We start from the raw sequence: 12,632 nt of genomic DNA on the forward strand, positions 1-12,632 counted from the left end.
TCCTTGAAAAGTTTTCCTAACTTAAGCCAGCTTTTCTTCCTCTAAGAAGTCAAGAATATCCAAGAGATACGTGCAGTTGTAACCTTCTTGATATTTGCTTATTCCTAGATTCCACTTGCAGCCAGTCTTGTTCTGAAGAGTGCTTATTAATATTTTATTCTGGATGTCTCTATGGAGAGGGAGAAAGAAGAATGGAAACAGCCTTAAGAAGCTGAGAAGACAGATGCAGGTTATCCTCCTATGTGATGTTAGTGGCAAGAGGCTAGGATTTCAGCTAAGAAAGGTAAGAGTATTCAACTCCCTCTTTATTTGCAGAGAGGGGAATCATCACAGTGACTTCCATGGCTACATTTTTCAGTGCTACATTCCTCTGTGCTACCAAAGGAAATAACCCTTTGTCCCCTCTTTCTTGGGGGACACTTGTTTTTACTGTTGTCTCTGGTCAAATCCACCAGCACTGATTTAATAGGAGATGATGAAGGAGCTTTTGTGCCCTTCTCAGCAGCTTCAGCATGTGTGCAGCATGTTTCTGGGTCATTGGATGCAATTGGCTTTCAGATGAAATAATACTCCTTAGTAGTGGCAAAGACACTGTGTGCAACCAACCTGCTATGTGGTTATGAAGTCTAGTGGCTTAGCTAATAATGAGGCAAGTGGTGATACTCAGCTGTGAGTTATGTTCAGGTGAAGTAACAGATGGATTTAAAATCTTGTGCTCCAGCTTTGTACTGATGGAGAATAAACACATCCTTAGCAGTATGGAGACGTAATCATCATTGTTCATAATCATCTTTCAACAATTGTTAACAACTCCTAAATGAGACTGGTTGTTAAAGTGCATGAGTGGACTCAGCTGTGGGCTACTACAGCAGGTCTTTTTGTCCATGTAACAGATCACTAGACATGCTGACTCTGAGACTGAAATCTCAGTGGATGTGATTAGAATCAACAGCTCCTCTCAGAAAAACCAGTGGTATCTCCTTTATAAATCTGAAGCAGTATTTCTCTCCCCACTGCTGCCTGAGAAGGTAAACTCCAGCTAAAATGGTGACAGAGTAGTGCTGGCAGAGCATCCATGGTTGTTTGTGTTTGTTTATATACTTGTTTGTTTTGCGCTGAAAGAAGAGGTTCTAGGGAGACATAACGCTCTCTTTGAAGCATTATGTTCTTGCACTCCTCACTGTAACTAATATGTTCTTGTGCAGCAATTTCCAGCTGGTGAAACGTCCCTAGAGGAAACATCCTCCCCAGCTGCTCCAGGTCAGTATAATCAGTGGCATCTCAGAAGGAAAATAATTCCTCTGTTGACTTGCCATTCACTTGGTATATCCACAAGTACACTAAAGGTTTGTGTAAATAATGAAAGGTGTTTGCTGTTGAATGTGACTAGAATTCCTTTATTGCACTATATATATTTCAATATTACTTTCATTCCCTGACTTGAGCCATTAGTAGGACAGCAAACTGTAGCACTGTCATCAGGTACCTATCTTTTTAAACTACATGATTCACAATACTTTGGAAGAACATTGGCTGGAGAAGACGGGCATTGTGCTCTTGAAAAAGCATTGAGTGTGCAGGACAGGAAATTTAAAATTAGTAGGTGAGATAAAGTGACTTTGCCTCAAGAAATGTGGTACAGGAAAGATGTAGCAGCAGCTGGATTCATCAAACAACCAGCGACACCAAGTGAAGATAGGGAATTCTTATTTACCTCTTCTGACAACTGTCATTTGGCTAGCGTCACTGTGAAGACCTACGTTATTTAGCAGAGAAGGAAAGCAAGATGTTCTTTTTACACTGTTGTAAGAAAAATAGCATTAATTTATGATACCTCAAACTGCTACTTTGGTGATAAAACAGATAGGGATAGTACTTGCTGTTCTCAAGTTCAATAGCAGGTCACTTTTTCTGTTGCTCAGCTTTAGCACTCAGGTATTTCCTGACTACTAAGTTATGGGAATATTGGATGATGCTGGAGGGACCTGAAGCTAATTCTGCCATAAAGAGCACAAAGTACAGATGCTCTCCTTGCCTCAGGCATGAGCAGAACATTCTTTTTTGACCTCGTGAAACAAAAAGTCAAAAGGTAATGAAATATAAAAGGATTTTTTATCCATTTTGGAGATGTACAATTTGTAAGGAAAGGGAGTGTCTTCCTATGAGAACACTGCTGTATTTAGCTGCCATAAAAACATTTAGCCAAAAAGACAACATAGTCATGGCCTTTCTCTTAGAAAATAAAAGTAATATACACTGTGTAATAAGCAGGAAAAGTGATTGCAGTTTTTTCTGGGTGAACTTGGTATTACTCTGTTGTGACCATTTTCACAGCCCAAGAAATAATGACTTGATGTGATTTTGTGCTGTTGAGAGGTATGAGGCTATACTGACCATGCAGAATACTGAAAATAACAATAATATTTTCCTAGAGACATCCAAAATATTTCCCAAGGTCTAATTCTACAAACTTCCGTAAAAGAGGGGGGAAAAAAAGCATGGAACTAAAACTCCATTTCCTCCAGGGACAAGACTGAAACTAGCAGAGCCTGCTTTGCTTGGCTGTGCTCCCGAGCAACAGCTGTATGACTGACTGATCCAACACCAGCCAAAAATGACACAGTAAATCTGTGCAATGAAGGTTCCAGAAATGTGCAAGCATAGGATCATAGAATGGTTTGGCATGGATCTCTCTAATTTAAATTGCCATTTCCTTTAGGATATATAGGGAGTCTTCAAATGTAGAATGTTGTATCTTCCATTTTAGCACTGGGTACAGTGCTTTCCATTTAATTCTGCAGTATAAATTTCATCCAACAGCGGGATTTTAAGTGCTTCAGCAAAATATGGTCGCGTGTGTTTTTCAAAAAAATCTGTTTCTGATATCTATTTCATGTTTGCATTTGGGCAGATTTGAACTGCCTTTTCGCCCTGTGCTGTTGAGGGAAATGAAAGGGGAGAGTTGTGTAGAATATGTGAATCTTTTCTTCAGTGAAGCTTCCTTCAGAGAAGATCCCCAAGTATTTTTGGAAAGCTTGTAGAGGTCTAAAGAAAAAAGAAGTATCTGGAAAGGTGGTCAGTTAGAGAACAGAACAAAAATCTGCAGACTGCGAAATAGAGAAGGACAAAGTGTATGTTGGATGCAGTGACTAATGAGCTGCACTCAGCTAAAAGAATACTTGAAGAAATAGCAAGACGAGGTTAAAAAAAGAGCCAGGTACTTTTTGTCTGCCTATTGCCATTAAAGCAAATCATTAAGGTCTCTTAAGAGACTCTTAAAAAGCTTATTAAACAGTTTTTGGATACTCTAGCTAATAGAAGTTGAGTCTTTGTTCATATGACAATAGCTTAAGGAGTTTTTGAGAGACTTCTTCAGCAACCTGAAAGAATGATTTTTTGGCACAAAGATGAATACACAATACATTTCAGAAGAAAATTACTGTTTGTTAGAGAGGAATCACGATAACTGTATTGTTCCTTTAAGAGGAACAATTAGGAGTTGGTTTATCCAGAGTTTTAAAAAATGGACAAAGAACAATTCTTGAGGTTTAACTAAAAACAATCTTGAGTTGGGTATGCTTTAATTCTAAAGATCAATCTTGTTACTTCATACCAATTCTGCTATGAGCATATTGCTGAGACTGTATCCACATTCACTGGTTCACTGCAGCTTGGGGGCCTCTCAGAATGTTGTGAAGATATTAGTACATAAACTCAAGGATTGCATCAGTTATAAACATGGAAATTACATAAAGAATGGATTAGAACATCCAGGTAACTTACAAAGTGGTTTTTTTTTTTTTTCCTTCCTTTTGAATGTCAGAGCTTTCCTAAATGTCAGGAAATACGTTCACTAAAACAAGAAGTGGAATGGTATGGACACTACTTTCAAGCTGGGATCTGTGTCTGGCTTTGCTCTTAATTGCAGTACACAGAGTAGCTCTCTTTCCTATTTTTAATTTCTTTAGATCAAATCTTCAGGTGTTCAAAATATGGAAGTTGTAAGGTAAAGACAGGTTCATTTACTAAGGAGCCTGCACGCACAAAGACTGACCAAATGTTGAAGAAATATGTAGGTAGGATTATTAGAATGTCTCTTTCTTTTGCTCATTGTTCTGCCCACAATATTAGGATTTTTCTATAGTAACACTAAGCTATTTGTTGTATGCCATCTTTCTAACCTTTATCCTTTTTGCTACATATAGGAGTGTTAGAGATATATTCTAAGAATAACCAAGAAAGTAAATCTGGAGGAAAAATATAGTAGGAATATGTGTAGTTGTGGATCACATCTGATGAAATGTTATATGGGAGAGAACACAGAGAAGGGAACTCAGAACCCAGTAAATCAGGAAGTTGTGCCACCTTTTTTTCTGAACTTTTCCTTCTGTCTGCCTGCTCAGATCTATTATTTGAGAGATTTCTCGAACTGCAGATAATCACCTGTAACGATGTTACTGTCCACATCAGTCTGTCCTGAAATTCTACGAGCTTTCTTTAGGGTTGTTAGGTAGTCAATGAGATTGAGTCCTAGAGATGCTGAATCTGAGCTCCTTACAGTGGAAGAAAAAAAACTATTCCAGAAGAAGAGTAGCTAAGCTGGAAAGAGAATCTCTTAAAATCAATCACAGTAACTATTTGTTAGTTCTTCTTGTGTAACATGATTTGATTATTTTGATCCAGGGCAGTACAGGCAGTACTAATCACGGTGAGAGCAAGTATGCTTGTAGGCTTTCTGAAACTGGTGAAGAACTACTATTTTTTTTCATGCTTTGGACTCCTAGCACTTGGTATACTTTACTCCAGTAACCTAGCTTAATGTAATGTATTCATTAATAATTGTATTCTTTCCATGTATGATAAATTTAAAAATATCCAATTCAAAGCATAGTATGAACATGGAATATTTATTTTCTTTAACCCACTTGAAGTACAAAGTGTGAGAAGGTTGTTTGAGGGATTGTTAGTACAATGCTAACCTTGTAGACATGTAGATTCATAGATTTATTTGGAATTACACTCTTTTTACTCCCTTGCTTATTGCATTTAGTCCCAAAACTGGGTTCATCTGGTGCTGTAATCCTTCATTTTGGAGGCTGGGTGATAAAAGCCAAACAGTATTCAGAAAATAACACACCTCCTTCTCCTGCCTATTTAACTGCACACTTTCAAGACTCCCACTCCATTGTATTTGGACAATAGGTAGAAGATGAAATGATGACAAGAGATCAGTTGCCATCCAAAAAAAGCTTTGGCAAACATCTAGGTGAATGTTTTTTGCATTGTCCTTCCTCATCTATCTGCAGCTTCAGGTGCTGTTGGATAATGATGAATGCAGGAGATGAAAAGTTGTTTCCAAGTGCTTGGGAGCAAAATTTTATTTCTCATAATAAGAAATAAAGTGTTCAGTATCTCTGTATCACTGCTCTTCATAATACTTCTGAGAACATGACATGTTGGATGAAAAATAGTCAGTTACTGTAGTCGTAAATGTACCAAAGAACTTAAGTTTATTACTAGGAGAAGACATAAAAGCCAGGAAGTGCTAGACTTCGGGCAGGTTCTCACTTATAATTCACGACTACTATCTTCTTATCCACTGGAATTTTATTACAGAACATGCCTTAGGCTTTGCTTCAGAGGAATCTAGGGATTACAAACTATATGGAATAATTAATGATTGCTTATAGGCAGCAAGCAAACTCTCACAGTTTAGAAAGTCATCTAAAAAAAAATTTGTGCAGACTAATCATCTCATATTCTAGAACAAGGAAAGTCTTTACACTGTGTTGTAAATACTTTCCAATTATGAGAGTATAAATAGTCTCAGTAACCTAAACTGGTACAAAATTGGAAGGAACTAAATCAAAATCAAAAGAAATACAAGTAGCAGTCAGCAGAGAATTAGATCTATTAGTCAAGTATGTGTCTTTTTTCTTCCCAAAAATGCAACTCGGGAAATAATAGGCAACTCCAGACTTACTGCATGCTGTGTCATGGTAAAACAGTGCATTTCCCCAAAGCTAGGAATTGTGACTTCTGTGGAGAAATATTTTGTTTAAGCTGAAATGTTTCTGATTCTATGTAGGTTACTCCAGAACTAATGCCTCCTACGTGTTTCAGTGGAAACTACCACAGATACAAAGAATTCAATAACACTATTGGATAGAGTCAATTCTCAGCTAGAAAACACTCTTTTTCAACATAGCCACCACCTAGTCTTGTGATGATTCTTGGTGTTGAATAATACTTTCCCTGTAGTTAATCCCATACAGCAGTAGAGTTCTTGGACCTGTTGAACTTAATGGCAGGACACACAGTGACTTCAGCAAGGGCAGAACTTCTCCCAAAGACTGAGTCCTTCCACCCAGAGACAGTTCCATACAGCTACAAATTTGGAGACAGGGCATAAAAAAATCTAGAAAGGAGGTTCCTTTCCCAGGAAAAAAAAAAAAATCATCAACAACAACAACCAAAAAAAAAAAAAAAAAAAGAAATCATTTTGAAAATGATTTTCTAATACTAATAAAGAAAATGTAATAGACCATTTTATGCTCCTGTCCTTAGGCTGTACCTTATACCATGATCAGTATAAAAGAAGATGATATTTCCTTGATTACTCATTCAAGAAGAAAATGAGTTCTGTTACCTGAAAATTTAGAAGTTTCCTGAGTAATTGGATAGCCTTTGTACATCTTCAATTTTTGATGTTATTGGGTAGTTTATGGTATTTACTAAGATGTTTTAGCGTAATCATTTTCTTGACAGGATAAAATATCACTATTACAGTGAGAACATTCTCCTGACAGGAGAAACCATTTAATAAATTAGATTCTGAATGCAATTTGCTGGTCAGTGAGGCAGAATATACAGTGCATGTGCAAGAAATAGTTTAAATATCAACCAGAAACTAACAATGTAAATTACACAAAAGCATCCTTCATTGTACTGGCCTTTTTTTTCTTCCAAGACTGCAAAAGGCACTGGCAGGAATAATTTGAATGTCACAAATATGTCGTATAGAAATCTACCTGCTTCAAAATTACAGGCTCTTATTTCAGTGCTGAACACACTAAAAAAACCTAGTTTAACATTTGGAGGAGAGTGGATTAACCAGCAGTATTCAGTCAATTCCTACAATAGTCGTCAGCCTGGAGGTGTGGACACCAAGATAGGCTCTTATCTTCCAAAGCATTCAGTGGGAAGGACTGCTGCCTCAGCCTGCTAGAGTCTCCATGAGGCATGGTAGCTCTGGTGCAGACTCTTGTATGGATTAATGGCTGGTATATTATCCAGTAACAACTGCATTTTAGCAAGTGCCTAATAACAGACTCCTGGTTCTTGTACCTGCTGAAGTTTGAGCAGTGAGCACAGAGAAGAAACAGAGGTGGAATAAGGCAATCTTGTATTTGCATTTCTGAAACTGGCTAAACACTATGATATTCTGACAAATACAGTGTTTTCTTCAAATAGGAATCACAATGGTACAGCAGGACTCATCCTACTTTCATATCCAGATTTTATTTGAACTCGGAGGAAATGGGTGGCTTCCATTCATCCAGATAGCTGCAGCTGCTCTTCTGTTCTGTAACATGAAATATAGTCCCCTTCCAGCCTCTCCCTTCTCTATAAGTCTTCTTCAGTTGTCCTAAATGCTGTCACTGCTAAAACTTCAAAGCTCCTAGCAACTGTTTTTAGCCATTTTGAGCCCAGGCACTTCTAATAGTTCCAGGAATAATGCACTCAAGTTTAAATTCTAAATATTGATCTTAGTTCAGCTTTGTTCAGTGGTGTCCTTCTAGTGTCATCCTTTCAGAGATGTAGTGAGAAACTGAGGTGCAAGATCATGAAATGCAGATCCCTGTTTGCCTTTGCTTCTTTCAAGGAAGCTTTTTATCCTTTGATTTTATCTCACATGGACACCCCATGTGAGGAAGGGAAGGGAAGAGGCAACCCAATTAATATCTTTGCCTTTTATCCCTGCATTTATCCCCTTATCCAGTTCCTGATGTTTTTCTTTCTCCCTCAGGCAGTTGACCCTGGCATTGCCTTCCTGGAAATTTTGGTTAGCCTTAGTTTGGATGTATTTCTATAGATATAGATATATATGTATGTATTTAATTGTCTTTGTGTAGACACACTACTGACATTTTTCTCTAAATCTCTGAAAAGACATAAGTGAACCCGATGCCTTTATTCTGCATGTTGTAAAGTTTTTGTCTGCATGGAATAGTTGAAAAGAATAACTATTTTATGTTACTGTTATTTTATGTTAAATTTGTTCAGGAATGGACCTCTGTTCTTTTCCTTCATAATTCCTACCATAACTGTATCTCCTCTTAATGCTGCCCAGGCAGAAACTGACAAAACTGAAAGTTAATTTGTGAAATGTCTCCAGTGTTTATGATATTTTTTGGCTATTCAAGATGAAATAGCTCTGGGAGAGAAGTAGCAATGCTGTTTGTACTCAGCTAGAGCCAATGTTGCTGTTCTCCAACATTCTCTTTATTGCTTTCAGAACCAGTGCAACAGAAGTAAATGCTGTCTCTGCTGTTCCCAGTGTTCACAATCCTGTGGATTTTGTGAGTGTCCTTTCTTATCTTTCTTTCTGCCTCCTTGTTTCGTGTGAGGATCTCTCAGAGCTCCGTCCTTCATCTTCTAGATGAGGAAACTGACAGAATAAGATTAAGGTTAAAATGTCAAAACTTTCTCTCAATTTTGGGTGCTGATTTTACACGTCCAGGCCATGATCCTTTCAAGTGCACTTTGCATTATTGGACTTTTAGATGGAAGCTGCCCTTTGAAAACTTACCATTGTTGGTTATTGCTTTTCACATCCTTAAAGACTAGGTAAAAATCTCCTTGAGACTGATGGGTATGCTGGTTGCTTTCCGTTCTGGTTGAAAGTGGGAACAGTGATATGCTCTTTTGTTTAATGATAATTGAAACATGGGAAGATACTTCTGAGACCACTTGGAATGCAAGTACAAGCTGGCAGGTTTTGATCTGCTTGTAGTTAGGTGTGTTTAAAAGTAAGGAAGGAAAGAGACAACTGAAAAGAGAAGTGCTTCTAGCACGAGCTTTAGAGAAAAACAAAAATTGCTTGGAGCTTTTTGTGGAGAATCTTTCAGGAAGAGTAAAAAAGAACTGTTTTGATTGACTGCTACTCTGATCAGAGAAGCTGTGTTTTATGTGTATTCTGTTAGTCAACCATATGTTTCTGTTAAAGTAAAGGGACTGCAGACCCCAGATAGTATAAAAGCATGGGCTTAGAGTGGAGACTGACCTTAAATTCTTAGAACAAATTTGTTTAATGAGCACTTAAAAACATAAAGTGTGTGATAGTTAGGAATTCCTTGAACTGAGCTTGCCAGTATAGAATTCACTTAGGTGCTGTTTATATTCTGTATATATCTGTATATTCTGAGCCACATAGTCCTCTTTTTAAACTGTGATTGGGAATGAATGCAGGAGTACTGAAAGAGGTGCCTGGGCTGGCTGTCTGGCCTTATCAAGTTAACATGCTGAGCAGCAAAGGAAACAGACATCTTCTGGAAAAAAGGATAATAAAGTTAAGACAAATGACTTAAAAGACTGGATTTTATTCTTCTAGTGTATTATGTAGCAGTAGGCAAAGTTTTTAAGATGGAATGGTCCAGTGGATTATTTGCTGCTATTCTCTTCCCCATTGTTATTGCCCATTCAGTAGGTAATCTAAGTTCAATCCATTCAGCTTTGAGCAGCCAGGCAACAGATAGGGCAGAGTTCAATAGAGTAAGCATGAAGATGCAGCCTGTCATCCAGACAACTATCATAGCCGATTCCCTGAATTGGATAGCCAGACCTTCTTTGGGATTATGGCTTTTTTTCTTTCTTTTTTTCTTTAAGATTTGTTTTTTCAACAATTCAAACAAATCAGGCTCCACTCCTTTCCTTTCCCATATTACCTTTCATTTAGCAAGGTAACAGATGAAAAGAGCAACTTCTGTGCCAATATCTTTTTGCAGAGGATTTTTCCTAAACTAATGTATTTAAAGCCTACTTGCATTTAAGACAGTGCCTAAATTCTTAGTGATTTTAGATTACAGAGCAAACCTGTTTTGTCTTGGAATGCACTAGCTCCACCAGCCTTCAGGTGTTATCCTCGTTTAAAATCTGGAGCTCCTTTCCTGAGAAATTTAACCCCTTTCAAAATGTTCTCTTTCTGTACTACAACACTCCAGTACTAAAGCTTCACTGTCAGACAGCAATGTGCATTTCATTCAGCCTTTCTTCCTACTCTTGTTCAGAGCCTTATGTTGTTGTTATTGGTTTTTTAGGAAAATTAGATGTGAAACACCTACATTGTTGTTGCAAACTTCAACTTGAACAACTAAAATTCAGGAAACTTCATTAGCAAACCTTGATGTCACTTGCTCTTTGGAGTGTCAGGGAAAATCTAACAGAAGGTATCGACTGGTGCTATTGCTGGTGCTATCTCTGAATCTTTTTCTTGATAGTTTTGAACTAATACCATTTAAAGAAAAAATTAATCTATAGCTTTTGCTCATATTTAAGAGCAAATACGAGCACAATATTTTTTCAAGGAACCTTGAGGATTTACAAGAATTAGTTTCATTCTCAGCTGTACTTGGAAGAGCACATTGCTATCTGTAGGATTTAGTCTTGCAGAGCAATTCTTCAATTATAAACAGAAAGTGTAGAGAAAGTCCACGTCTGTAAAAATTCTGGTAAACTGGACTTGGATCAATCTTTCTTCTGGTGCTTGGTTCTGCTTTATAAACTTTGCCAAATTCTGCTAGGTTGGGTAGGTTTTTTGAGCTAGATAGGTTGATAAATTTTACATGTCGACAAAATGGAGTTTTGATCTCAGAGGTTGCAGGTTATTGGGCTGAGGTGAGCCTGAGCCATGGGCTCTCAGTCAATAGTGCAGTAGGCCAGATCAAGGATGAGTTCAGCACTAGTAAGTACAGAACAGAATCGACTCTTGCATCTCTTAGCAGCACCCTCCTGTCTTTCACAAGGGCTTGACATCAAACCTACTGCACTGCAAGGCATATAAGGATATGTCCCACTGCTCCTCTTCATGTCACTGAAGCTGCTCTGAAGCCTTTCTTTTCTTTCTCCTTGCATGTCCTTCATGAAACAAGGAGGAAGAAAGGAGTATTATTTTAATTTTTATTTCTGTTGTTAAAACAGTTCTGAGCCTACGGCTTTCTCAGTCTTGAAAGAAAATAGAAAGAACTCCAAGCTGGAAGGTGAGGAGAATTTGCAAGACTGACTTTTGCAATAATTTTAGTCCAGCCTATTCAAACATTGTCTCTATAGTGATCATTAGCAGCATCATCGCTAGGCCATAGCACAACCTACTTGCACCTTCGCACATGGGTTGGTTCTATTTCAGGTTGCTCCATTCTGTTGCTTGCAGTGTGATTTGGTTTACAAGACCCTGCTGGAGGAAAAAGCAGTTGTGGCTTGCAGCCAGGCTTAAACTCATCAAAATGCAGCCTTGCGTAAGATGCTGTTGTTTCACTACTCTGCTGAATATGATATTCACATTTTATTATTGCATTTATTGTTGAGAAGTGTGTGAGTTTAGAAATTTTCTATTCTTAGGTTTCCTTGAGGAAGTGATGGCTTTTTTAGTTTGTTTGTTTTGATTTTTTTCCTATCACTTGAATTTAACCTGAATTCCTAATCTGTGCTATGGGGCAGTTGTAATAGAAGGAGAAGGGTGTTTCCATTAGGAGGGTTAATGTAGGTCATGGAAAGCAGGAAAAGGATGTGGTTTGAGAAGTCATACAATCATAGAATGACCGAATATCCCAAATTGGTAGGGTCCCACACAGATAGGTGTTCCAACTCCTAGCTCCACATAGGACCACCCAAAAATCAAACCATGTTTCTGACAGCGTTGTACAAATGCATTTTGAGCTCCCGCAGGCTTGATGTCAAGAAGTGGGAGAAGGCTAGTGTCAAGTGAAAATGTCACTAGAGTAGGAGTGCACTGTGGGAGAACAACACATTAGCACAAGCTAACAAAAGGGCCCTCCAAGCTCTAGAACACACCCTAATGTTTTCCTGACACTTCATGCTGGCTTCTGTTCCCATTGTACTGCTCTTTTGCTAGATCAGATGTGGCAGTGGAGACCTAGGGAAACTGAGACACGTGATGCTTCTTAATGTGTTTGGGCAGGTGGCTGATTGCTTGACAGCTTGGGATGGTGGGGTTCATGTAGGAAGTGTAGCCTGGCTTGAATCTAATTTTATCCTCTAATTTTATTCAGTTGGTGCTAGAGCTGTAGCTAGAAGTTCTTACAGAAAGAAAGGAACTGGTCTGGTTTAGCAGTTTGTAGTCAGCCAGAGGAGCAGTCTTTCCTCCTCCATTCTTGCTCGCTTGTGCAGCCCTACTATTCTCTTGCTTTGTCTGACCTCTCCAGAGCAGATTTATATTACTAGCCTAGTAGTAAGACTGAAAAAAAGAGAAACTCTCCCTCTCTTTGTTCCTCTCCTTTTACTGGGATAGCTTTCTGTGAAGTTCCCAAACTCAAGTAACTTATGTTGGGTTGAGTGAGCTTCAGCATAAGGAACAAGGAGGGATTAGGAGGTCCTGAGAAGGCAAGGAAGAAACA

The 12,632-nt window shown here is 38.2% G+C and overlaps 1 protein-coding gene across 2 annotated transcripts in view; it reads left to right on the forward strand.

Annotated features, from left to right (window-relative positions):
- Positions 1-12,632, forward strand: part of ESR2 (estrogen receptor 2) — an 83,171-nt gene that overhangs the window by 20,026 nt on the left and 50,513 nt on the right. For both annotated transcript variants that reach the window (XM_040700579.2, XM_046941376.1), the window contains exon 6: positions 109-283. The gene's annotated coding sequence lies outside the window, so the exon portion shown is untranslated. The remainder of the gene's footprint in view (positions 1-108; positions 284-12,632) is intronic.

Source organism: Gallus gallus, chromosome 5, assembly GCF_016699485.2.
Source record: "Gallus gallus isolate bGalGal1 chromosome 5, bGalGal1.mat.broiler.GRCg7b, whole genome shotgun sequence".
Lineage (NCBI taxonomy): Eukaryota > Metazoa > Chordata > Aves > Galliformes > Phasianidae > Gallus > Gallus gallus.